Genomic DNA, 25,276 nt, shown 5'->3' with positions numbered 1-25,276 from the left:
CAATAGCAAAGGATACAGATGAAGAGGTGCACAGGGCAGGCATTGGGAAGTGGGCGGAGCTTCCATGACCTCCCCGTGCACCACCCTCCAGGAACCTCAATGTATTTGGCTCTCGAGAAGCTCTCCAAACCCAGTCCTCATGGATTTTTATGGAAACTTCATGATTTGTCAGCATTCCTTCCCCAGGGTATGTGGCTGGACCCTCTCTAGAATGAGGGGCTTATAACTGGCAATCATAAAGGGAGGGAAAATTAGAGTCCTGCATTGGGGAAGGTGAAAGGAGAGGAAGAGAAGTTCAGATAGATTCTGTCTTCTGAGGCTTAACATACCCATCATTATAACAAAATCCTGTATCAGGGCTTATGGGAGGTATGGACTGCACTGCTTCTTATAACGAAAGTGCTACAAGCAGACACAAGGCCAAAAAGACTACATAAAAGTCTAGCACCTGTGCTATTGGGGGAAAAAAAGGAAGGAAGGGAGGGAGGGTGGGAGGGAGATGTCTCTCTAACTTTCCTAACAATTTCCTAACAAAGTCCCTTAATAAAAAGGGTTGAAAAGATAACCAGGAACCATGGACAAAAACAGATAGATAGATAGATAGATAGATAGATAGATACATAGATACATAGATAGATACATAGATACATAGATACACAGATAGATAGATAGATACATACATACATACATACATAGATACATAGATAGATACATACATACATACGTACATACATACATAGATACATAGATAGATAGATTGACAGATACATAGATACATAGATAGATACATAGATAGATAGATGATAGATACATAGATACATAGATAGATAGATACATAGATAGATAGATACATAGATACATAGATAGATACATAGATACATAGATAGATACATAGATACATAGATAGATACATAGATACATAGGTACATAGGTAGATAGATAGATACATAGATAGATAGATAGATAGACACATAGATAGATGATAGATAGATAGACACATAGATACATAGATAGATAGATATATAGATAGATACATAGATACATAGATAGATGATAGATAGATAGATAGACAGGAGATAAATATACATATGTAATATATGATATATATAATAACACCACAATATTGAATTCCAAGCCCTACCATAGCTTTCATAATTCATGCCCAAGTTTCTTCCATTTATGCTGTACTCATTAAAAAGAAAGATGTGGCTGGATATGTACTGACATTGAATGTTCCCAAGTCACATGTGTACAGTAGACCTTTGTTTGTGTTTAAAAAGAAAAACTTTATATACATATGTGCCTCTATATCAGAAATATGTAACAGTAGTTGCATCCATGGGGGGAATTAGAGGACAAGAGCATGCAGGTGACTTAATTTCATCACACACCATTTTGTACGTTTAGACTACTGCAACACTTAAATGAAGCTATTTTTTAATATAATAAATTTGTGTTTTTTAATGTTTAAATTCTGAAAGAAATGACTAGAGGGCTCCTGAAATCAGTGCTTAATATCCTCCGAATTAAAAGAAGGGGTCTGCATTGCCAATTCTGAGCATATTTTATCAGATGACCTCTAGCTGATGAAAGGAGCTTGTACCAACAACAGAGTAAAGGCGAGCATCTTCATAAGTGCAGGCGTATATGGACAAGAAACCTCTTTAAATGAAGAGGAAATTTTGACCTTTTTAGAACTTTTACCTTAAATTTTTTAAATCGCCTCACGACCTGAAGATTTTTCCAAAGGGAAACTAAACAGGTGAACACACAAAAGCAGGTCCTGTGACACTTCCTAAATCTTGTCATTAATTAGTGTTTCTATACCCAAGAACCACCAGATCAGCAGAGCATAGCATTACCTGTTTGCACTTAGAATTGGGGTCATCCTAAACATCTGTGGGCCCCAGCAAGAGTGCAAATGGAAGCCTCGGCCTATGGCTCACTGACTTCTCTTCCTACCCCCACTCCCTGCAGCACCAGGAGAGCTGGCATGCCTGCACGTGGACACCACAGTCTGGGTGTCCAAACTCTGTCCGCCCTATTCCCACCCTGTACAAAGAGCTGCCCTGGGCCACCTCGTAAGGCTGGTATATGCACACTAGGTGAAGTTTGGGATGACAAATTCTCAATGCTTAAAGTCCCAGAATCCGGAGCTTGGTCTAGAAAGAGAGACACTGGACTCCAGTTGGGCGATTATCTTTGGTGGAACAGTTTCCTCTAAATCAGAGGGCCCTATGGATTGTACTGCTTCTTATAACAAAACTGCTGCAAGTATGACAAAGGGCCAAAAAGACTACATAAAAGTCTAGCACCTGTGCTATTGGGAAAAAAAAAAAGGAAGGGAGGAAGGGAGGGAAGGAGGGAGGGAGGGAGGGAGGGAGATGTTTCTCTAATTTTCCTAACAAAGTCCTTTAATAAAAAGCATTGAAAAGATAATAATAGAGGCTTGGGCATGAGTCCAAAGCTAAAAATTCGAAATGTCTTTAAGTCTTGTTTTATCTTGAAACTTCAACTGATTTTCCCCCATTCTTTCGCCCATTCTTTTAATAATGTCCTTTCATATTTTAAACCATTTGAAATTAGCTTATCACTTATATTCATTAAACTTTTGCCGAAAACCTTTCATTAAAAGTGGTGGCCTGCGAAGATACATCCTGTTTACCCTTTCTTTTCAAGTGCTGCCAACACCCTAGCAAGTAGCCCAGCTTAAAAACCACAATGTGACCAGCTTTATTCTCCAATTCGAAAGTCAACAGAGCCTCAACTCTGCCTCTGATTTCCAGGGTCAGTTTCACCTGTAAAAGTGAGACACAGGTAATACTGAAGCACAGGTTATATAGGTTCTTTGATGGGAGAAAAAAATTAGCTTGTGTCTGCCATAATTTTATGGAAGCCCCTTGTGCTTATTTCCTTGATGGCAAAGTCATCTTCACACAATAAAATAAGACAATGAATTTTAAAGTACCTGAAAGAGTCCTGGCTTATAGTAGGCCTTTAATAAATAGACGGAATTCTGATTTAAATCTGAAGTCTAGATAAAAACCTGTGCCAATGAGTATGTTTCCAGTGGTTTAGAATGGGGGTGGACAAATTACAATTCATGGGTCAAATCCAAACCAAAGTCTGGGAAGTAGAAAGAAAGAGTGAGAGAGATTGCAACAGAACATGTATGTGGCCCACAAAACCTAGAATATTAGCTGTCTGAGCCTTTACAAAGTTTTCCAACCCTTGGTTTTGGAGCAATCATGAGGGCAAATAGTACCTTAGAGATCCAGTCCCTGAAAGAAATCAGGTAGCAGACTAAGACAGTACCAATGAGCTATTTTCACAGCAATGCTGCATAATAAACCATCCCAATTCTCCACGTCTTAAAATAACAATGTTCATGCATCTGCGGGTCAGCTGGGCTCAGCTGAAGCGGCTCTGCTGATCTTGGCTGACTCGCTCCTGCATCTGTGGGTTGGATGAGGGAGTTAACATAGACTGGGGTAGGCTGGGGAAGGTGGCTCCGCACTACAAGTCTGTGGGTCTGGATCCCCTTTACTGTCTCATCCTCTTTGGACCAGTGGGCTAACCAAGACATGCATTTTTTGTGGCAGTGACACAGGCCAAAAAAAAAAAAAAAAGAGTGGAAATACATGACAGCTGTTAGGGGCCTGGACTTGGAACTAACACATTGTCACATACTTCCCCTGGATGCCACTGGGTCAAAGCAAGCCACATATTGGAGCCCAAAGTGGAGCACTGGGGAGGTATTCTCTTCTAGCAGAGGAGCTGCCTGGTCATATGGCAAAGATGTGAATAAGGGAGGGTGGAGAACCTGGGTTAATAATGTAAATTTAAGCTCAATTCAGTACTTAGCAACAACACAGGCCAAGCATTCTTCTAGGTGCTGGGGATTTGTCAGCAAGCAAGGCTGTTTATCATCCTTGCCAGAGGAGCTTGATTCTAATGGGATGTGGAGGGGGTGTAATATGCCATGCTACCCCTTCCTGCTCATTTGGCTCAGGTTCACTGTGGGATGAATTGTTGACATATTTGTTACTGGCCAGCAGGAATCATCTGGCCTTGACCAGCTTTCTGTCCCCCAGCATTCAGCACTGGGCTTTGGGCAAGGTAAGTGCTTAATAACGAATAAGTGAGTGAATGAAGCATTTTTTTAATTGCTCCTTTTTAGGAATCACCAAATCCCTGTCAACTCATCTACAGATGGAAAGGAGGAAAACGACAGAAATTCAGATCTCCAGATTAACAGACAATGTAAGGCTGGGATGCAGAGCAAATGACAAGTGACAGTGAAACTGGATTTAAGAGAATTTGAATCATTTGGGTGAGAGAGCCCGCAGATGGCACATGCTGTTCAGTGTGGAAAAATGGGTCATTGCTCCCACAGCAATTATCAAAGCCTAAAAGACCTGTGAGAAGAGCAGAGCATTTGTGCTGCAGGCTGGTCAGGGAAAAACTGGGGGAGATTTGCAGGGACTCCAATGCTGTTACGGCCGCACCTACGTGGCTCATGCCCACACAAGATGATGAACCAAGCTCAAGAGAGAATGCCATACCCAATGAGGTGCATGGCTTTGGCCTTCCCTGGATAGAATGAGGGCAGCCCCACCGCACAGCAGAGAACATTTGCTGAGACTGACCCATGAACATGGTGCTGCTGCCACCATGGTGCTTAAAAGCTAGAGCGTGTGGAAAACCCAGAGCAGTGGCCACAATTGCTCTGTACAGGAAACTGGACATCTTCATTGCAGCCCCTGCTCTGCTCCCTGAAAAAGACTTTCTGACCTTAGTTTCTCCATCTGTTAAATGGGTACTGAGATACTTGCCCTGTTTAGGTTACAGGATTTTAATGAGGATTGAGAGACCCAGCAAGTGCAAAAACAAACCAGAAACTGTCAGCCCTCAACCAAAATAAGGATGACTCAGGGAAGATGAGTAGGATCTGGTCTCATCTTGAGCAAGCCAAGGATGCTCTGGGTTTGGGGAAGGGGTGGAAGGCATGAAGATAAAGAAAACTCCAGGCTCCTGAAAGAGACTGTTTTCAATGTTGAAAGTAAGATATCCTTTATGTTAGGAAAAAAATAACTGCGAGAAATGATTTTTCAAAGCTTGAAGAGTGACAGAGGCCCAACGCCTCTCGGGGGAATAAGTAAGGAAAATAAGTTACTTTTGAAGGTATTTAATTGAAGCAGAGGGTAAATGAGTCCAAAATGCACTTATGTCCCTTTCAAATGGGAGGGGACAGAGAGCTTAAAAAAAGAGGGAGGGGACAAAGAGCTAAAGGCCAATGTTAAAAAGGCAAACATGCTTTTTTCTTCAAAGGACTGTAACCTCAGACATGGGGTTAGTGCATTCAGGCATGTCCCAGCCTGATAATTCCCTTTCTAACCTAGTAGCTATGTTTGTGCAGGCACCTGCCATTGGACAGTCCTCTGCCAGCTTTCCTGGGATTGCACCTCGTGTAAGTCATCACCTGTCACTTCCCTGACATCTTCCTCTCCCTGACCTGTGAGATGCTAAGAGGAGGAGGGATGGGGTGTCATGCAATGTGGAAGCCACTTTAAACATCCACTGGGCTGATGGCAACAAAATTTATGTAATCTATGAAAGTACAGAATTGGGTAATAAAACTGGATAAATCATTTCTCTTCGTAAAGCAAATTCTCACCAACTGCCACCCAGATCATAACATACGAGGAGCGCTGCTCTTCACTTGGACGCACCTGCCCCTACCAAAAATGAAGTGCCTTGATGCCTCTGAGGATTATGCAAATGTGGGCATTACTTATACATCTGTGCGATGCATCAAGTATCAGGTGTCTCTGGGCATGAGTTACAAAGCCTCTAAAAGCAATGACACTTTTATAGGGTTTTAGATGATGGTGATTTTCTGTAAAATCCTGCCAGAGTCACACAACCGGCCAAGAACAATTAACATTAATTAAATGATCCCCATAAAGAGGTTGCCTCACTGACACGTTGATAACCTCTAAATGCACTTAGCCTGCAACATTCTTGAGGGTGTTCCTTCAGCTGCTCCGGGAGCACTGGGCCGGCTCCCGCTGCCCTGGGCAGCTGCACACACACATGTGAAACACCACTGCTTCTGCTGCAATGTGTACATAAGAACGATCTGAAGATCATGCTAAAATGAGATTCTGATTTAGGAGGCCACAGATGGCACCTGGGATTCTGCATTTCTAACAAGCTCCTTGATGATGCTGAAACTGCTCATTCCCAGACCACACATTGAGAAGCAACATTGTACAAAACCCCAGACACAGACCTGGGGAGTGGGGGCAGTGGCCTGGGTTGGGTACAGGAGAGCGATTCTAGACGTCCAGCGCATTCTAATGTGCTAGCCTTTCCACGCTGTTTTTCTTATCCCCTAGGAATTACCAGTGAAGAGAACCAAGCAGGCAGGACATTGTGCAGATGCTGGGGTTAACATCAAAGCTGATAAAAACCAGCTTCAGAGAAAAAAGGAGTCCAGGAATAGCTCCACTCTCAGGTCCTCTGTATTTTGCACCCGTCTTTTAGAGAATCACCAGGGGAAAGACACACCCCACCATTATGAAGGACTTGGAGTTGGAGCACTTTCCCAAGATGGAAGGGTGAGGCCCAGAAGATGAACCTCTTTAGTGGAGCCAAAAATCCCTGTCCCTAGGCAGACATTTCTCTGTCTTTAAACCCCGAGGCATGGGGATGGAACTGGATTTAAAGGCTGGCACACGGTCAGTAATGAGCGCCAGGGTAGGGAGCTGGGGACTATACAGGGTAGTAAATAGTGTGCAGAGAGTGGGGCAGGAAGAACGTGAGTAGTGGGTGCGTCAAGAATGGGCAAAGGTCAAACATTTGAAAACTAGCCCGAGAAGCTTTGGCAGGGACTTCCTGACTGTGGAGTGGTGACAGCGTGAGGAAGTGATGGAAGTGTGGCAGCCAGCAGAAGGAAAGAGCACCCGGTCAGGGCCGGGTTGGGGAATTTAGAGAAAACAGTACAGAGAGAAGTTAGGAAGCCACCAGAGCCCATCTCGGGGAGCAGATGTGAGGTTTGTGGCAGCCCTATAAAATTGTAGGCCAATCGGTTGTAAAATTATATCACGATATTATAATGATGCAGCTGCGGAAAGCATCAGTAACAATCAGGAGGGGAAGGTTTCCATTTTAATTCAGTAATGACATGGATGAAGTTAGAAATGTCTCATGAGTCCACAGAATGGGGTTTGGATACTTTTCTTAAAGTAGCCTTGTAGCAATTTCCTGATCAAAAATAAATTCAAGCATGAAAATATTGAGGAAGGAAAAGGGGAACGTCCACTTTGGTGGATGAGATCTTAGAAAAGGCAGTCACAGGTGAAGCCGGGGAGAAGGCCCAGGGATTTTACACAGAGAATTCCTGGGATTCCTCAGAGACTGGAGTCATCTGACCAAGAAATGTGCCTTGGGTCTGTAGACTTTTTCTTCTCTCTGACACCCTTCCTCCGTGAATTTTCAGTGCAACACAAGCCAAGTTGGCTATTAATAGAGCGAGAACAATTTTACCACGGGATGTGGTGTTTAATTTAAAGAGACGTCAAAGAGTGAGGGGCAGATGGCTGGGCAGGCAGTGCCTCCCAATGACCTTGGTGAGCCCCTGACTCATCCCAAATCTTACAGATCCAGAAATGTGCTCTGACAAATGAACCCTGAGTTCATCAAGCTTTAGTGAAAAAGGAAGAAATGGATAAGCCAGGAGCCTGCTTATTAATTTCTAGTGGATCTATGGGTAGCCTGAGAAATGAGACCAGTTATTAGTTTGGGTGATCATTTCTGGGAAGGTGTTCAACTCAAGGGATTCAATTATATGTCTCAGGATTACTAACACGTGGAAGATCCCAAACATTAAAGCTTAAACAAAAAAATAAAATATTCTCAAAACAGTCTTTCCTCATGCCATAGTGAAATAATGACCAATCCTTGTTTATCCCACTCTACCTTCCCATAAATGTAGCGCACTCCATTCGCCTGCAAACACAGCTTTACTCTAACTGGTTATTTGGTTGGTTTCCTAGGACTGTCTTAACAAGGTACTACGATTCAGTGGCTTAAAACAGAAGTGTATTTTCTTCTACAGCCTGGGGGCCAGAAGTCCCAGGTCAGGGTGCCAACAGGGCCGTGCTCCCTCTGAAACCCACAGGGGAGTTGATCCTTGCCTCTTCCTGGCTTCTGGTTTGCTGGAAACCTTTGGCTTTCTTTGGCTTATAGCTACCCACTCCAATCTCTGCCTTCATTGTCACCTGGCATTCTCCCTGTGTGTCTCAGTGTCTCTTCTCCTCTTACAAGGACACTGGCCATGATGGGTTAGAAGTCTATCCCACTCCATTATTTCATCTCTTATCTACATTCATTATCCTCATCTTAACCAGTTATACCTGCAACAGCCTTGTTCCCAGACAACATCACATTCTGAGGCACTGGGGGTTAGGACTTCAAATTTTGGGGGGGACAAAATTCAACCCATAACAGTTATGCCACAGTGTGGTTCAATTTGCAGGCAGGTGTTGAGATAACCATGGCTCAGTTCAGACCCTGCCTTTGAGTATCCCACGCTCTATTGAAAGAGAGATATATATATACACACACACACATATATATACATATCTTACACATAATGTAATATATACGTAATGTAATTACATATGTAATGTAATCTCATATATATACACACACACACATATAAACTTAGTTGGCAATTTTGTCCTGGCTTCAGGAAAAATCCCCAGAGCAATGAAACCACAAAAGTCCTGTGTTGGATCCTAGAAGAATCAGTATTTTAACAGTCCCCTGAGTGTAATAATTAATTGTATATCAACTTGACTTGGCCTTAGGGTACTCAGTTACTTGGTCACACATTATTCTGAGTGTGTCTGTGTGGGTGTTTTGGGGTGAGATTAACATTCAAATACACTGAGTGAAGTAGACTGCTCTCTCCAAATGTGAGTGGATCTCTTCTAGTTAGCAAAAGGCCTGAATAGAACAAAAAGCCTGATCCTCCCCTGAATAAAAGGGAATTCCTCCTGGCTGACTATCGTCGAGTTAAGATACTGGGTTTTGTTCTTATTTTTCCTGCCTTTGGACTTGAACTGAAACATTGGCTCTGTTTGGGTCTTGATCTCTCTGGCCTTCGGATTGACTACACCATCAGTTCTCCTGTGTCTCCAGCTTGCCTACTTCAGATTTGGGGACTTTTCAGCCTCCGTAATTGCATGAGTCAATTCCTTATTATAAAGATTTATCCAATATATTTCTACATATTTACATTCTGTTGGTTCTGTTTTTTCTGGAGAATTCTAACTAATACACCAGGTGGTTCTAATATGCAACCAATGTTAAGAACCACTGACCCATAAATCACAGATAAGAGAATGATTAATTCTGTCTGCCGAGGTGACTTCACAAAAGCTATCACATTTGAGGTGGGACAGAAAAAAAAAGAGTATCATCTGCCTTACCAAACAGAGACAGAGGAAAGAGTATTAGCAAGAGAAACAAAGAAGAGAGGGTGGGAAGAAGAAAGGAATAATTGGAGATGAAATGGCTGGGTTGGGCCTGATTCTGCCTTGCTGCAAATGTCATGGTTAAATAATACAAGGAGCTATTGAAAAGTCACCCAAGGGAGCAATGTGCTGTATTTTAGAAAAAAAAAAATTCTGAAAACTGTATAGATGAGGAGAGGAAGGACTGAAAGTGAGAGGGACTATTAGGACATCAGTGTAAAAGCCTGTTATGGAATGAATGTTTGTATCTTTCCAAGTGTGTATGTTGAAGCCCCAACCCCCGATGTGATGAGACTAGGAGGAAGGGCTTTGGAAGATAACTAAGTTTAGCAGGAGTCAAGACAGTGGATGGGGCTCCCATGATGGGATGAATGCCCCTATTAGAAGAGGAAAAAGTACCAGAACATCCTGTCTCCTCCATGTGAGGACACAGCAAGAAAGCACTGTCTGCAAGCCAGGAAGAAGGCCCTCACCAAGAAGCAAGTCTGTCTGCATCTTCATCTTGGACTTCCCAGTCTCCAGAACTGTGGAAATAAATGTATATTGTTTACACCACCCATTCTATGGTGTTTTGTTGTAGTGACCTGAGCTAAGCAAAACCCAAGCAAGAGATGGTGTGGTCCTGGACTAGGGAAGGTTTGTGTTTTAGAGCTACATTCGGCAGGATTTTGGTGACTAGGCTTGGGAAATGAGGAGGAGAGGTGAATATATCTTCAAAGTTGTTAACATGGGTGACTGGAAGGATGAGTGTGTTAAGATTGGGAATACAGGAGGAGAAGCAGATTTTGTGGAGAACATAATGAGTTCAGTTTTGGACACTTAACTTTGAGGTGCCACCGAGTATTTGCTTAGAGGTGTTCAGTCAGCTGATAAAAATATACGAGTAAAAGTTCCCCAAGGCCTCCCCAGACACTGAGCAGATGCTAACACATTCTTCCTGTACATCCTGCAAAACCATGAGCAATTAAACTTCTTTTCTTATTAAATTACCCAGTGTCAGGTATTTCTTCATGGCAACACACGAACAGCCTAGCACAAGTGTACAAGATGGTACAGCCCACTACACTCCAAGGCTATATGGAATAGCCCATTGATCCTAGGTTTCAAACCTATACAGCATGACACTGTACTGAATACTGCAGGCAATTGCAACACCATGCTAAGTATTGGGGGTCTAGATATATATACCTAAACATGGAAAAGCTACAGTAGGGATACACTATAAAAAATTTAGAATTGTGCACCTGCATAGGGCGCTTATACTGTGAAGGGGGCCTGCCGGACCAGAAGTTGCTCTGTGAGTCAGTGAGTCAGTGGAGTGAGTGGTGGGTGAATGTGAAGACCTGGGACATGACTGCACATGACAGTAGGCTTTATAAACTCTGTAGACTTAAGCTACATTACATTTATCTAGAAAACAATAAATTAATATATAGCCTTCAATAATAAATTAACCTCAGCTTACTGTAACTTTTCAACTTTATACATTTTTAAATTTTTAAAATCTTTTTGACTCTTTTGTAATAACACTTAAAACACAAACACATTGTACCAATGTCCAAAACATATTTTTATATCCTATTTTAAAAGCATTTTTCTATTTTTAAAATTATGATTTTTTTTACATTGTAAACTTTTTTGTTAAAAACTAAGATACAGACACCGGCTAGCTTAGGCCTACACAGAGTTAGGACATGAATATCACTGTCTTCCACCTCCACGTTTTGTCCCACTGGAAGGTCTTCAGGAGCAACAACAGCATGGGTGCTGTCACCACCTAGGCTAACAATGCCTTCTAGAATAGCTCCTGAAGGAACTGCCTGAGGCTGTTCTGCAGTTAACTTTTTTCTAAGTAAAAGGAGTACACGTTAAAATAACAATTGAAAGTATAAGGTAAATATATAAACCAGTATCATAACTTATTATCATTATCAAGTATTACACAGTACACATAATTGCATATGTTAGACATTCATGTGGCTGGCAACACAGGTTTGTGTATACCAGAATCACCACAAACACGTGGGTAATGTGTTGTGCTACAACTTTCCCACGGCTACAATCTCACTAGGTTCTGGGAAGGTTTTAGCTTCATTATAATCTTAGGGGACCACCATCATATATGTGGTCTGTCATTGACAAAAACGTTGTTATGTAGCGTATGAGTGTATATTCGTCCCACGGAGGTCAAAGGGGAGGGATTTAAAATAGTTGCCAAAAATAATATAATCTAAGATAAAAACAATGATTGATTTTGTCAAGTGTTTCAAAGATGTTCAGTAATTGGGGGGAAGGGAGGAGAGGGACAAGGAGGTGAAGAGGGGGGAAGGGGAGACGGGGATAACCTTGACTATCCCTGGGGTAAGTGATGAACAATGTAAAACATTATATTTTATTTTAAAACAGTTAGGAATGTATCATAGAGCAGAAGGAAAGGTTGACATCAATTTTAAAGATTAAGAGGAGAAGCCAAGAAAAAGTATTTTCAGGTACATTTAGAACTAGAGCCCAGCAGCGCGCATCCTTCTCTTCTGCCACTAGGGGCACTGTGCTGGGAAAGTCTGAGCCAACGCCATCTCTCTGAGAAGATGCTCAGAAACCTCAGCTGAAGAAACTACCCCGTGAGCCTAAAATATCAACCTAGAAATTTGGAACAATCTTGGTCATCCAGTGACTTTTTTTCTTTTTAGAATACGAAAAATTTTAAAGGAAATTTCGGATTTTGCAGGAGTCATGAATCTTACTGGTTCCCAGGATTTCTTTTATTTCTTTAGAGAGAAATTATTCAGTGGTACAAAACACCTTTTATTTATTTTTTATACATTTATTTATTATACTTGAAGTTCAGGGGTATATGTACAGAATGTGCAGTTTGTTACATAGGTATACACCTGCCATGGTGGTTTGCTGCATCCATCACCCTGACATCTACATTAGGTATTTCTCCTAATGCTATCCCTCCCCACCCCCCACCTCCTGTATCCCTCCCCTAGACCCCACCCTCCAACAGGCCCCAGTGTGTGATGTTCCCCTCCCTGTGCCCATGTGTAAAACACCGTTTAACGACAAGCCTGTAAAGGAAAAGACACATCCTCCCATTCGGCTGACTGAGAATTCGGATAAGTGGTACTTTGGTCCTCTTACCAAGTCATTCTAGTGATTCATCAGTGGTGACCTAGTGTATACTTTGTCTAAAAATATAGCATATCCTCATTCTCTGGGGCCTGATCATTGAAAATGGTCACTATCATTTCAAGACCTTTTTCTCTACAAAATATGTATGATTCCGTAACTTGTCACTTCTTTAAGAGAAAACCCAGAGCATCCACAAGGCCCCTGTGGACAATAGTCATCAGGACCTCCATTTCCTCATTGGGTTGGGCTAGATGATCTCTACGGTTCTGTCTCCAAGGGTCTATAAAGAATTGCTAGAATCAATGCTCTGCCTCACTTGCCATGACAGTTCATTACATTGATGCCCCCCAGTTAAACACGCCTCCTGGTATACACACCTCCTGGAAGTCAGGACCTCATGTACTCCCCTCTGGGTTAGGGCTGTGACTTGCTTTAGCCAAGAGAGTGCAGTGGAAGTGATGCTGCACCCGTTTCAGGACTCAGCCTTAACAAGACCTGGCAACTTCTACTTCTGCATTCTTAGGAGCCCTGAGGTGCTATAGAAGATGTCCAGCCTCTCTGCTGGAGAGATCATTTGGAGAAGGCCAGGCCCCTGAGTTCTCAAGGCAAGAAAGAGACAGAAAGAGAGAGAGAAAGAGATTAAGGTACAGCCATGCCAGCATTCCCACTGAGCCTAGGTCACAGCTGTCCAGCTAGCTAAATGCAGTCATCTGAGTGACCATTGGCAAGGCCAGTAAAGAACCTCCCAGTTGAGCTCAGCTCTAATTGCAGAATCATGAGCAAATAAACTGGTTATTGTTTTAGTTCACGGTTTGGGGATGGTTTGTTACACAGAAATAGCCAAAAAAGAAATATAAGTATGAATCTATCAAGCAAAGTTTGCAAGGATTGTATCATACGTCAAAGGTCTGACCCTTTTCCTTATGAGGATGACAAAAGGTGGTATAGCTAATTTACTCCAATGTATAACTGTATTAATCATCTTTTTATCCTGTATTTTTGTTGTTTTGCTATCTCGGGGCCTTGCTGACCCTGGAGGGACTGCCCATCCCAGGGAAACCCATGCCTAGAGATAATAAACACGGAACTTCCTTTTCAAATGCAGATCAACCAATTTGGAGCCTATACCCCCAACCATCTCACACTCTGGATCACTGTCCACCTGCCCTAATCACCCCAGGGCCAGGAGCCAAGCAACTAGAGCCAGTCTCTGTGCCCCAGAGCCACTAAAGCCGGCCAATCCTAACCCTGCTTACCCAGCGTGCCTGTTCCTTCCCAGAAACCACAATAAAGGCTCTCACCTGCATTTCCCCCACTCCCTCTGCCTCCTGACTGATCCCAGTGCTTCTCCAGGTGGCCCCTCATTGTGTGGTGTGCCCCACCCCTCAGGATCTGTAAGTGTAACAAACTATCTTTTCAATGGCCAGTTGTTCCCTCATCTGTTAGCTTTGTCATTCCTGAATTATAATTGAATCTATATTTTAAAACGATAATCTGTGAGTGGACAAATCCATAGCCGGCATGGCTCTCACAGGTAACTAAGATGGTCGAGGCAGAAGTGAAAAACCAGAACATTGTGCCACTAAAAATAACAACTATTTTTCTTAATGTTCCCCATTGATCCTCTAGATAACTCCAGGAGGTGGGTTTTATTGTCCCCAATCATTCAGAAGTGAAAATTAAGGCTTAGATTAAATAATATGCCACTAGCAAGTGGCAGAACTGGGATTTCAACCCAGTTTTAACTCGGATCCAAAACCAGAACTCTTCCTAATCTGTCCCAAGGATCTTTGCTAGGCTAGGAATTTTTGAACAAATGAGTTTTATATTTTTAATCACCTTTTTCTAAATATAAAAGTAATAATTCTCACTGACGATTTGAAATATAAAGAAGAAATTTAAAATCGCTCATTTAAGCACTCAGAGATAACCACTGTCAACATTTTGGTGTTTGTCTTTCTAGTCTTTCTCCCATGCATATTGTATAGAATTTACAAAACTTAGATTAAACTCACTGTCTCTTATAACCTACTTTTAAATCTATCAGTAGGTTGTGAGCATTTTACCATGCCATTAAACGTTTTCCTAAGAAAGGAACTTTAGTGGCTACATTTTGGTTTCCCAGTTTATAAATACAAGAGCCCTTTATGAATCCTCCATTTGTTATCATGTGAATTATTTCTAATATTTTGTTACTGAAAGTGCTTTGATGAACATCATCATCTGTCCCGATACATAATTCTTTGTGAGCATCTTGATTAAAACCTAAGGATAAATTCCTCAATGTAGAATTGCTGACTCAAAGGATAGGCACCTTTTTGTTTTTTGTTTGTTTGTTTTGTTTTTAGATAGAGTTACTCTGTCACAGGCTAGAGTGCAGTGGCACAATCTCAGCTCACTGCAACCTCCACCTCCCAGGTTCAAGCAATTCTCCTGCCTCAGCTTCCTGAGTAGCTGGGATTACAGGTGCACACCACCACAACCAGGTAATTTTGGTATTTTCAGTGGAGGCAGGGTTTCACCATGTTGGCCAGGCTGGTAGCAAACTCCTGACCTCAAGTGATCCACCCGCCTCGGCCTCCCAAAGTGCTGGGATTACAGGTGTGAGCCACTGCACCTGGCCCTGGATATGCACGTTTTTAAGACTTTTGACTTTTGATACTTGTTTGTCAAATTTCCCTTCAAATATGTGGTACCTGTTTCCACGTATCCAGAGCACTTTGTTTTTAACATAATATGAATTCCTGCTAGGGGCTGCTTTGGGTGTATTTTTGCATGTGTGTGCATGTATGACTGAAACACACACAGGGTCCTTTCCATGCTCAGTTCAAGCACAGTGTAGTCCTTGATTAATATCTATAGTTGCTAAATAAAGAGGCTTCTTAGACTTGAAATCTCTTCCAAAAGAGCAATTGGTTTCTCAAAAGGGCTTACTAGCCTGGTAGTGGAGTAACTATTGTTATTCAGTCATACAGAGCTATGATACATGACTGCCTATGATGCTTAAGTGACAGTTGTATGTGCATTCCTCCAAGTAAATTCAGATTATGTGTACCGTACCTACATACAGTAAGTTCGGAGGGAAGGCCAGTAAGCAATGCATTCCATTTCCATAAAGAAAGGGTGACTGGAAGAGGGAGGATTTTAACTAATTCTAAAGAACTGAAGAGATTCAGAGTCCCAGGATGCCAATAGAAGGTTGTATGACTCCCCTGACATCTATAGCCAAAGGAATATGCTACTTACCTGGTGTGACCTAATGTGTCCCCCAAACTGACTCATGTTCTCAAATATCACTGCGGATACACACCAGCCTTCTGTGTCCTAAATTCTACGTAGTAACACCTTGGCCTTCAAGCTGAAAGTTACCTGTTAAGATGCAAATAGATGAGTCAGAAGGGCTTAGCTGCATTAACAACTTAACTCAAAGGAGCTTATCGAACATCACACAGCTTGAGCTCCTTACAGAGGCCCCAGGAAAATGGGATCAGAGTATGTGGTATTACTACTCAGTTTCCAAAGCCAAGGTAGAGTGTCAAAGCAGCTTCCTGGATGACTATGGAGAGAAGGACAGTTCTGGTGACAAAAGAGACAACACAGAGTGTCTTTGAGGACCGTGAAGAGAGTTTTCAGTGCAGTTTTCAGTGTGGTTCAGGCAATCATTGGACTTTTTGGACTGAAACTTTGATCCCATTCCCTGCTGATAACCACACTGGTTTGTAGCTTCCATTTCCTGCTAAGGATAGAACTTGCAGCAAACAAATTATTCTAGGTGGGCAAACCTTCTCCTTTTTCCTCCCACAGGTATATACAGGTAAGCGTCTGAGACAGGCTCTGCATGGACCAGGTCACAGCTGTTAACAAGGCATTGGTTATATCAATGGCAACTCTGAGACGATTTCTCTATGCTGTAGTACGGCACTAAATATAATAGCCTCTTCACTGACACATTGTTATCAGTATTATTATGGCTTTCTCTTCATGCCTGTCACTGGATTATGGTAATTTTTTTTTGGTCATAGGTTTTAATCGGAGTTGAAGTCTCTGAGTTACTGACAGCTCGGAAGAGCTGTAAATGCTCTAAGATTGACTTCCCACTGTCACAAAATCATAACACAAGCAAAAAGTAGAGGTTCTCTCAAGCCTCTTCATTCCAATTAAAAACAAAGCAACTTTCTAAACAGCAGGCTTCTTTTCCCGATTTCACGCCAAAGGAGAGGGAGGCAGAAGGCACCAACTTCTCTCCTCGTCCTTCCTCCAAGGTTCAATGCAAGAAACAATGACCTTGGCAAAAATGACGAGAAGCAGATACTGCAATTTAGCTAATGGTGTCTACAGGAAGCTAGGAATCATTCCTTTGACATGCTGTGGTACTGAAACAGCATCAGGCCTTGGTGAGTTCTCCTGACCTTGTAGCAGCTGCTCACAGACATTGCCTGTGGTCATTCATTTGAATAACCACAATAGAGCTGGGAAAATGAGTCATGTTAACTATCCCCTTTGGAGGTTATGAAACAGAGGCAGAGGCACCTCTGGCCTTGCCTTCCTGGCACCACAGAAGTTCCCTCCTGACCAAATGTGACCCACAGCTAGGAGGCATCTAGGAGTAGGCCAAGTGTTAGACAGAGATTACTAAATCTCCTTTCTGTCATCATGGGGAAGTTGTATGAGACCACAGTACCAATCTTAGATAACCACTAGCTACTTTTCATTTTGCCTTCAGAGTCCTTCTGCTTCTTCCGTTTGCAGCCCTTTCCCCCTTTCTAGTGTCATCCTTAGGCCTCCCACGACCAGCACAGACCATTCTGGCATCGAACTTAGGTTAGTCCTTTACATCCACCCAAATCCTTATTTGCCTGAGGTCCTGTTCTCAAGTAATTATCACAGAAAGAGATGACCTGAATATAGGCTAGGTTATGCTGCAGTGATAAATAACCCAAAAATCTCAGTAGCAAAAATGACAAGTTTCTCACTCATTTTGCAAATCCACCACAGGTTGCCGAAAGACTCTGCTCCCCAGAGTAACTCAGTAACCCAGGCCACCATCAGTGACCCAGATCACTGTCTTAGAAGTCGCCACCATCATCTCCAAGAGAGGACAGGAACTAGAGTCTTATTCTGGCAATTAAATGCACTGACTGAGAAATTACATTACTTCCACTCACAAGGCATTGGCCAGAATTCATCACATGGCTTCGTCCAACCAAAAAGGGGCCAGGAAGCACAATCTTCTTTTGTGCATCAGAAGGCACAGAGCCAGAAATATTTGATAAGCTGCATAAATGATTAACATGACAATTATTTTGCAATAAGAAAAAAATGAAGACTTGCAGGGTAGAGAGTTACCCCTCCTGGTGCTGTTTGCTATTACAGTAAAGCTGTGTTCAGTTCTCTAGTGCGAGGAAGGATCGACCAGATAATGGAAAAAAGAAAAATCTCTCCCCAGTTCAGACCCTATGCTTGCTTTATTTGTTCACAGTTCTCAAGGTGGTTTGCCCGAGTGAATACAAAATTATATAAATACATGCCGAAGATGAAAATAATAAGGATGAGAATATGTGCCAAACAACTTAAATTTGGTAGGGAGGAGAGACGCATAGTGGAAGGAAAATAAATTGGAAGCCTAGACAGAAAACTGAAAGAGATTTTGTGCTTATCTGAGATGATAAAAACAAAGATGGATACAGATAATTTTTTGCTATTAGCTGCTAGCTTTCTGGAAGCATGAAAAAAAAAAAAAAGCCAGGATGAAGATTGCATCAGTCTAAACACAAAGCAGTTCAGGCTTGGAGTAGAGTTTGAAGGAAAGAGACATCTGAGATTACTGTGGAGAAATAATGAATGCAAAGAGGTGATGGCGTGTGGAAGAACGGAGACATTTGCTGTTCTTGTATCCAGGAGAACTGCTGAGATTTAGTAGGAACACCCAGCAGTGGCAGCACAAAGTTCAGTTTCAGAAAATAGAATTGGCAGCAGAATCATGCTCTTGTGCCCTAGCAAATGCTATATATGTGCCCAGGGCAAAAACAAGCAAAGAAAGAAGCAAGCCCCACACATGACCAATATTTGAGCACCCATCATCAGGTCCAAAGCATGAGGGAGGGGAAATCTCAAAGATCTTTGTGTACCTTGTAGCAGTTCCAGGGAAATGAGACTGTGAAGTGATCCCACATCCAATCTGTCAGCAAATTCTGTTGGCTTTAGCTTCAGCGTGTAACCAAAAGTAGAAGCCACCTTAACACCTCCACCTGCCACTTCTCCCAAGCCACTCTAATCTATTGCCTTGATTTTTACAGTGGCCTAACTACTCTCCTATTTAAACCCTTGTCTCCCAATTGTGTGTCTTCTATGCAGCAGCCAGAGTGATCGTCCTGAAATGTAATTTCTCTGCTTGAAACTCTCTGATGGCTTCCTATTCTTCTTAGAGGATCCCAAGGCCTTCCCTTGACCTAGAAAGCCATCTAGGATCCAGTCTCCCAAATGTCCTGGACCCCATTCCCCCATCACTCCCTTTCCACCCGCTTGACTGTTCACACTAGCCCTGCTGCACCCTCTGCCAAGCCTTCTGTCTCAGGGCTTTTGCACTGGCTGCCTTCTGTGTCCAGGGGGGCTCTTCCCCCAGAAATCTGCATCAAGACTGTTCCCATGCTTCCTTGGAGTCTCTGCCCAAATACTGTTTGATCAGAGAAGTCTTTCTTATCCATTCTATTTAAAAGAACACACTCCCACCCCAGCCCTGAAGGCCCTAATCCTTCTAAACTATCTTTCCTTAGCTGGTTTTGTGTGAAATGGGTTGTCACATGTACTGATTTAGTTGTAGTTATAAGTACTCCAAAAGGGCAGGAAGGATTTTGCCTGATTTGTTCACTGTTATAACCCCAGCATCTAGAACAGGACCTGCCAACAGTGTAAGCCCAATAACTACGTGTTGATCGAACAGATTGAAATTCATCTCAACCCTCCCACTACAGGGATCTAGTGTCAAAGAGATATTCAAGGAACAAGGCATCTCTCTCTCTCTCTCTTTTGTGATACCCTGTGAGGATTCAGTGCCTCCTTCTCCTACCTGATATCAGCTGCCATGGATACAGTTTTCTTAAAGGGTCAAGGATGCGACAGATGCTTTATATGAGCTTTTATGTCCTCGGTAAAATTAACAACAAGCAAACCTTGAGTAATAAAGCTATAATTCTGTCTTGCAATTCTGATTTGATACAGACTGTAAGAGCTTGGCTCTTGAGGCTAAAAGCTGTTTCCAGAACCCTCAATGGAATTATACCTCTGTAATTCATTTACTGTTATTCATTTTATGTATGTTTACAGATAGAGCCAAAACAATCATACAGCCAGCAAAACTAAAGCAAAGAAGAAAAGATACCTAGTGGTTTTCATTTTTAAATTACAATCATTATGTGAGTTACAATATTTTGCCACACTACAGCACTTCTAGGCTAAATAAGAACTACACTTAACAGCAAGGTAAACATAATAAGATAGCTTTTTAAAAAATGAATATTACCTTGCTCTGTCTTCAGGGATGTTATTTTCAATAGCAATATCAATTCACAAAGAAAAGTCAAGAGAATAATTACGGATGTTTAGCCAATAGGACTGGTATATGTAAACAAGATCAGAAAAAGGTACTGGATAATACCCTTGGAAGGCCTCTAAAGCTATTGTCCCACCACAGCCATTTTCAACTACACAACCAAAAACAATCCAATAAGCTTTCATCATTTATGTCCAAATTTCTAATGAAACAAGCCTCTTGAAAAATAAACAAGTATACAGATGGGCTTGGATAGATCTGGCATTAAATCTACACTTTATGTTTCTTTATTTTATTTCATTTTAAGATAATTTAGGATATTCAAAAGTGATCTGTTAGAAAAAATTATTGGAGAGACAATAACATTTTCTTGCACCAGATGCAAACTAGATAATGATAAGATGAATACACTTTCCTTATCCAATGAACTAAAACTTCATTTGAGAAGGAACATCAAGGACTTAGAGGGTTCTCTTGTGTGGAGTTCTTTCTTCTTGATAAAGGGTCTCTCCTGTCACCCAGGTGGAGTGTATTGGTGCGATCATAGCTTACCACAGCTTTAAACTCCTGGTCTCAAGTGATCCTCCTACCTAAGCCTCCTAATTAGTTAGGTCTACAGGTGTGTGCCACCATGCCTGGCTAATTTTTTTTTTTTTTTTAATTTTTGTAGAGACAGTCTATCTATTTTCCCCAGGCTGGTCTCAAACCCCTGGCCTCAAGCAATCCTCCCCCCAACCTCCCAAATCACGGGGATTACAGGCATGAGCCACCATGGGTGTTGGCGTGTGGATTTCCATCTACAGGACACTTGGCTTCCACTTACAGCCTATGTCATATATAGACTACTGAACAGCCTAAGATAATGTGTGTAAAATTTTACAAAGGTTTTTCTTGTTTCAGTCAGGCATGACCTTTAAGTATATAAAACTTTACATAAGAAAGGTGCCCAGAAGATTTCTGGAAGAATTAAGCAAATTCAATTCACAAATATTTTTGAGTACCTACTAAATGTAAAGCACCTTTCTAGGTACTGAGATACAACTGTGAACAACACAGATTTAAATCTCTTCATGGAGCTTCTACTCTAGTGTACTGGGAACATGGACAGGAAGCAAAATAAGTAAATGACATATTTTCCAGGTGAGAACTGCTAGGTGCTCTAGAGAAAAATCAAGTGAAGAACAGCCAGGGAAGGTAGGCCAGGAGTGCAACTCTAAAGAGAATTAGGGCAGACCTTACCGGAAAGGAGACATTTAAGCAAAGACTCGATAAGTGCCAATATCTAGATGAGTTTTCCAAGCAGAAAAAACTGCAAAAGCAAAGATCCTGATGTGGAAGTGAGCCTGCCATATGACTGAGTGGAGAGCAGCGGATGAGGTCGGAGAGGTCGGGGGGCCGTATCCTACAGTGACGCAGGGCACAGGTGGCTTGACATGGCCAATGTTTTCAAAGCATCACTGTATACTTTGTCTGGAATAGCTGGGGTGGGCTAGAGGGCAAAAATAAAAGCAGAGAGACCAGTCAGAAGGCTTTAGGGTGAATGTAGGTGGGGAAGTTTGGCTGCTACCCTTGGATCAAGGTGGTAGCCAAAGAGTTGTTGATACAATATGGTCAGATTCTGGATATCTTTTGCAAGTATACAAAATAGGATGGGGACAACAGGATTAGGACACTTCCAAAGATTCACCTGGCCAATTTAGGTAGATATGATCCTCTCCCCACTAGGTCCAGCGCAGTATTATTTACATCATTCACCCACCAAAACTTAACAGGCATCAATGAAAATCTTTTTTTTTAAGAGACAGAGTCTAGTTCTTGCTGCCCAGGATGGAATTCAGTGGCATGATGCTAGCTTATTGGGCTCAAGCAATCCTTTCGTCTCAGCCTCCTAAGTAGCTGGGACAAGAGGCACCTGCCACTACACCCAGTTATTTTTTATTTTTTCATATTTTTGTAGATACAGAGACTTTGCTTTGTTGCCCAAGCTGGTCTTGAACTCCTAGGCTCAAGCGATGCTCCCACCTCAGCCACCTAAAGGGCTGGGATTACAGGCATGAGCCGCCATGCCTGGTCTATCAGTGAAAATCTTAAAGGATAGCTCAGAAATGTTGGTACTTTGGGACAAGTAAGAACCCCATGTTAGAATGAAAGGGTTCCTGAGTCAGCAGAAGGTGTAATGTATCTGCTGCTCAATGTGCACACATTGTTAGCGGGGGAGCGTGTCACCCTGTCTCTCCTCTAATCACCCTTCCTCTCGCTGACCCAACATCATTCTGGGAGCTGTGAGCAGTAGAGCCATAGAGCACTATTTCTGTGCTCAACAATTTCCAGCTTACTTGGAGAGGCCTGTGAGACTCCCTCCTCCATCCTTCTTCTGATCCTCTTTCTCTCTGCTTTTCTTTTCCTCCTCTGCCTTTGTCAGATTTCCCTGACAAAGATGCTCTCTCAGGCTCTTGGCGCGACTGACCTCCATGGAGACTGTGCTTGTGGTTTTTCCTTTGTTCTTGTCTGCAGTCTGACAACACTTTTAATAGTGTCCCTCTCAGGAGTGTCACAGCCATGTCTTGTACTTTCCTGTATTTCTTCCCTTGGCCCCTGGTTAAGGTAAAGCCCCAAACCAAACAGGACCTGGCCTTAAAAACTCCAGGATCAACTCAAGACTTTTGACAGTGTGGCCTTCCTTGGGGCCTTTAACTTAGATGCTCAGTGTGCCATGGGCCTGATCCTCCCAGGGAGAAGGGAGAAGTCAGACATGTCCTTTCCAGCAGCTGGGCTCCATCTTCCAGGATCTTTGGACCTTTTTCAGCAAACAAACCCTCCAGGCACCAGAGACCTGAAAAAAAGTGTCATTATTTTAGTTCCTGATAGCTTTAAAAATACAGCTAAGATTTTTACTGGAGATCATGTGAGCCACGGAAACGTGAATTTTACTATTTAGTGTGTAAACCGTGCCTTTTAAGCATATGCTGCAGCAGATGGTAGGTGATATTGTGGTGTGCTTAGTTAGATGGGATCCTTGCTAAAGCTCACCCATCCCATCTGCATTCTCTAAAGGCCAGGACATCCTGTTACCTGAGCTAAGAAATCCATCAGAACCATGAAAACGTTTAAAATGGTAAATAATAATAATGGGTCTGTGCTGGGTGCGTGCTAATAAAAATGCAGAGCTTCTCCACCTCGAGTGGAAAAAAACCAAGGTAAACCCAGTATCAGCGATTCTTCCAGAAAAGCTGTCACTGTGATCTGTGAGGCACTATCAAGATGAAATTGGAACCAAGTGTACTTTATTCAGGACATCTTTGAGATAAAAAATATAATGCTCCTTTTCTATCTTTGTGACATTGTTCGCAAAGATGTGATTTGGCTGTTAAAGCCACTTGCACTGTATCTCAAGGCTAAGGCTGACAATTCAAATAAAAGCCTCTCTCTCTCTCTCTTTGGTTTGTTATCTGAGCCGCAGCTAGCTGTCATGGCCATCTACACAGTGGGGCACCTGGGAAGGGGTGAGGCGTGTGCCTGGCCTGCCATCACATCCCACCTGACTCCATGCTTCTGAGCTCCATTTAACTTTCCAGAGTTCTGGGAAATTTCTGTTTTGTTTTGTTGGATGACCTCAAAACCAGGTGCAGTGTTAAAAGCCAAACGATGGTGTTTAATTTTTAATAACTTTATTGTACATGCTTTGTAGAAAATTTAGAATACATACTGGCACAAAAAAGAAAATAGGATCCCATCATTTTAGATTAGCACTGTGAATATTTGAACATATTTCCTTCTGAACTTTTCTCAATTCAACATGTGTGTTTTGTTGGTTTATTTTTGTTCATAAAAAGGGTGGGGGTATTTGAATGAACAATTCTGTGAATTGCTCATTAACAATTTATGACAAACATTTTCCAGCAGCATTTAATTCTCAACAGATGTGGGCACACTACTTTTCCCATCATCATTAATCTGCAGAGAACACCATTCCAGATGAGTATCTCTGAATTATCATAAATCACTTTAGAATCTTCATTAAAAGAAAAACTGTAGAATGTCTCTCCCTACAAAGATGCAGTGTCACGAAGGCAGAATCTCACCTGAAATATTCTAATTCACTGGCCCTTTTGACTAGTTGCAGTAAGCACTGTATTCTTGTTTGCCCAACCTCAAGTCCCCTCGGAACCTCAAGTCTGCCCGGTAGTGAGGCCATCCTGGCCTGCAAAGAATCTCCCCCAAGATGCCCAACCCCTTCTCACCTAAGGGTGCCTCTAGCTTTCTGCAAAGTGAGTCATCCTTACAACTAAATCAAAGAGACTATTTCCCTATGCCAAGGCCATTTTCAGATAAATAAGTGTGTACATTTCTCCTGGAGACGCTAGGTTGTTGAATTGGTATTGAAAGGTATCGAGAATCCATCAAAGGCCTGTGGCACTAAGAGGGTGGGAAAAAGGAGCAGGTTAAATCTGAGAAGAGGAGAACTATAAAGTCACTCATTGGGATCTAGAGTTGGATAATCGCTATTCAGTCAGCCCCAATGTTTGATATCGATTGGCTTGTGACATTGTCTTTTAACTACAGCTTATTCCCATACACTCTATGGGAAAATTTTAGTGGATTGCAGTGGTTTGAGGAGGAGCAGTTTGGCCTCCTTGAAAGAAATTTCACTTTTGGAAGAACAACAAAAAATGGTGTGCCTGTGCAGTGCACTCATCTTTTTTTCTCTGAGCTGTCTTGCATTAAATTCAGGCCAACTGGAGCACTGGCTGAGATTTCCATCTGGGAGGTGGAGTGGTTAGGACTAGCCAGGGGCTGCCAGTGTAGCTGTAGGTGTCTGAGACCAACGTTCTCATTGAAATTTTAGGTAGAAAGGTGCCTGCTCATTTTCTTTTGTTCATAGTCAACATAGACATTCATTTTCAAGCACATACAAATTTTTCACCATTTTGACAGGTGGAGGCAGAGAAACGAAGACATCCGCAGCAGCAGGAGATGAAGAAAACCTATTGTATTAAATTGTTTTCTTCCCCTTTCCTGAGCTGTGGAAAGGGAGGAAAAAGAGGGG

At 42.2% G+C, this 25,276-nt stretch overlaps 1 long non-coding RNA gene across 1 annotated transcript in view; it reads right to left on the bottom strand.

Moving 5' to 3' along the window:
* The window catches only part of LOC119469573, a 123,767-nt gene extending 104,286 nt beyond the window's left edge, over positions 1 to 19,481 (bottom strand). Inside the window, exon 1 of the long non-coding RNA XR_005198405.1 lies at positions 18,809 to 19,481. This is a non-coding gene — a long non-coding RNA (uncharacterized LOC119469573). The remainder of the gene's footprint in view (positions 1 to 18,808) is intronic.
* Positions 19,482 to 25,276: the final 5,795 nt, after the last annotated feature.

The sequence above is a fragment of the Cebus imitator genome, unplaced genomic scaffold (assembly GCF_001604975.1).
Source record: "Cebus imitator isolate Cc_AM_T3 unplaced genomic scaffold, Cebus_imitator-1.0 Scaffold716, whole genome shotgun sequence".
NCBI classification, from domain to species: Eukaryota; Metazoa; Chordata; class Mammalia; order Primates; family Cebidae; genus Cebus; species Cebus imitator.
The sequence above is the reverse complement of the archived record's forward strand: the minus strand, read 5'-3'. Positions and strand labels throughout refer to the sequence as shown.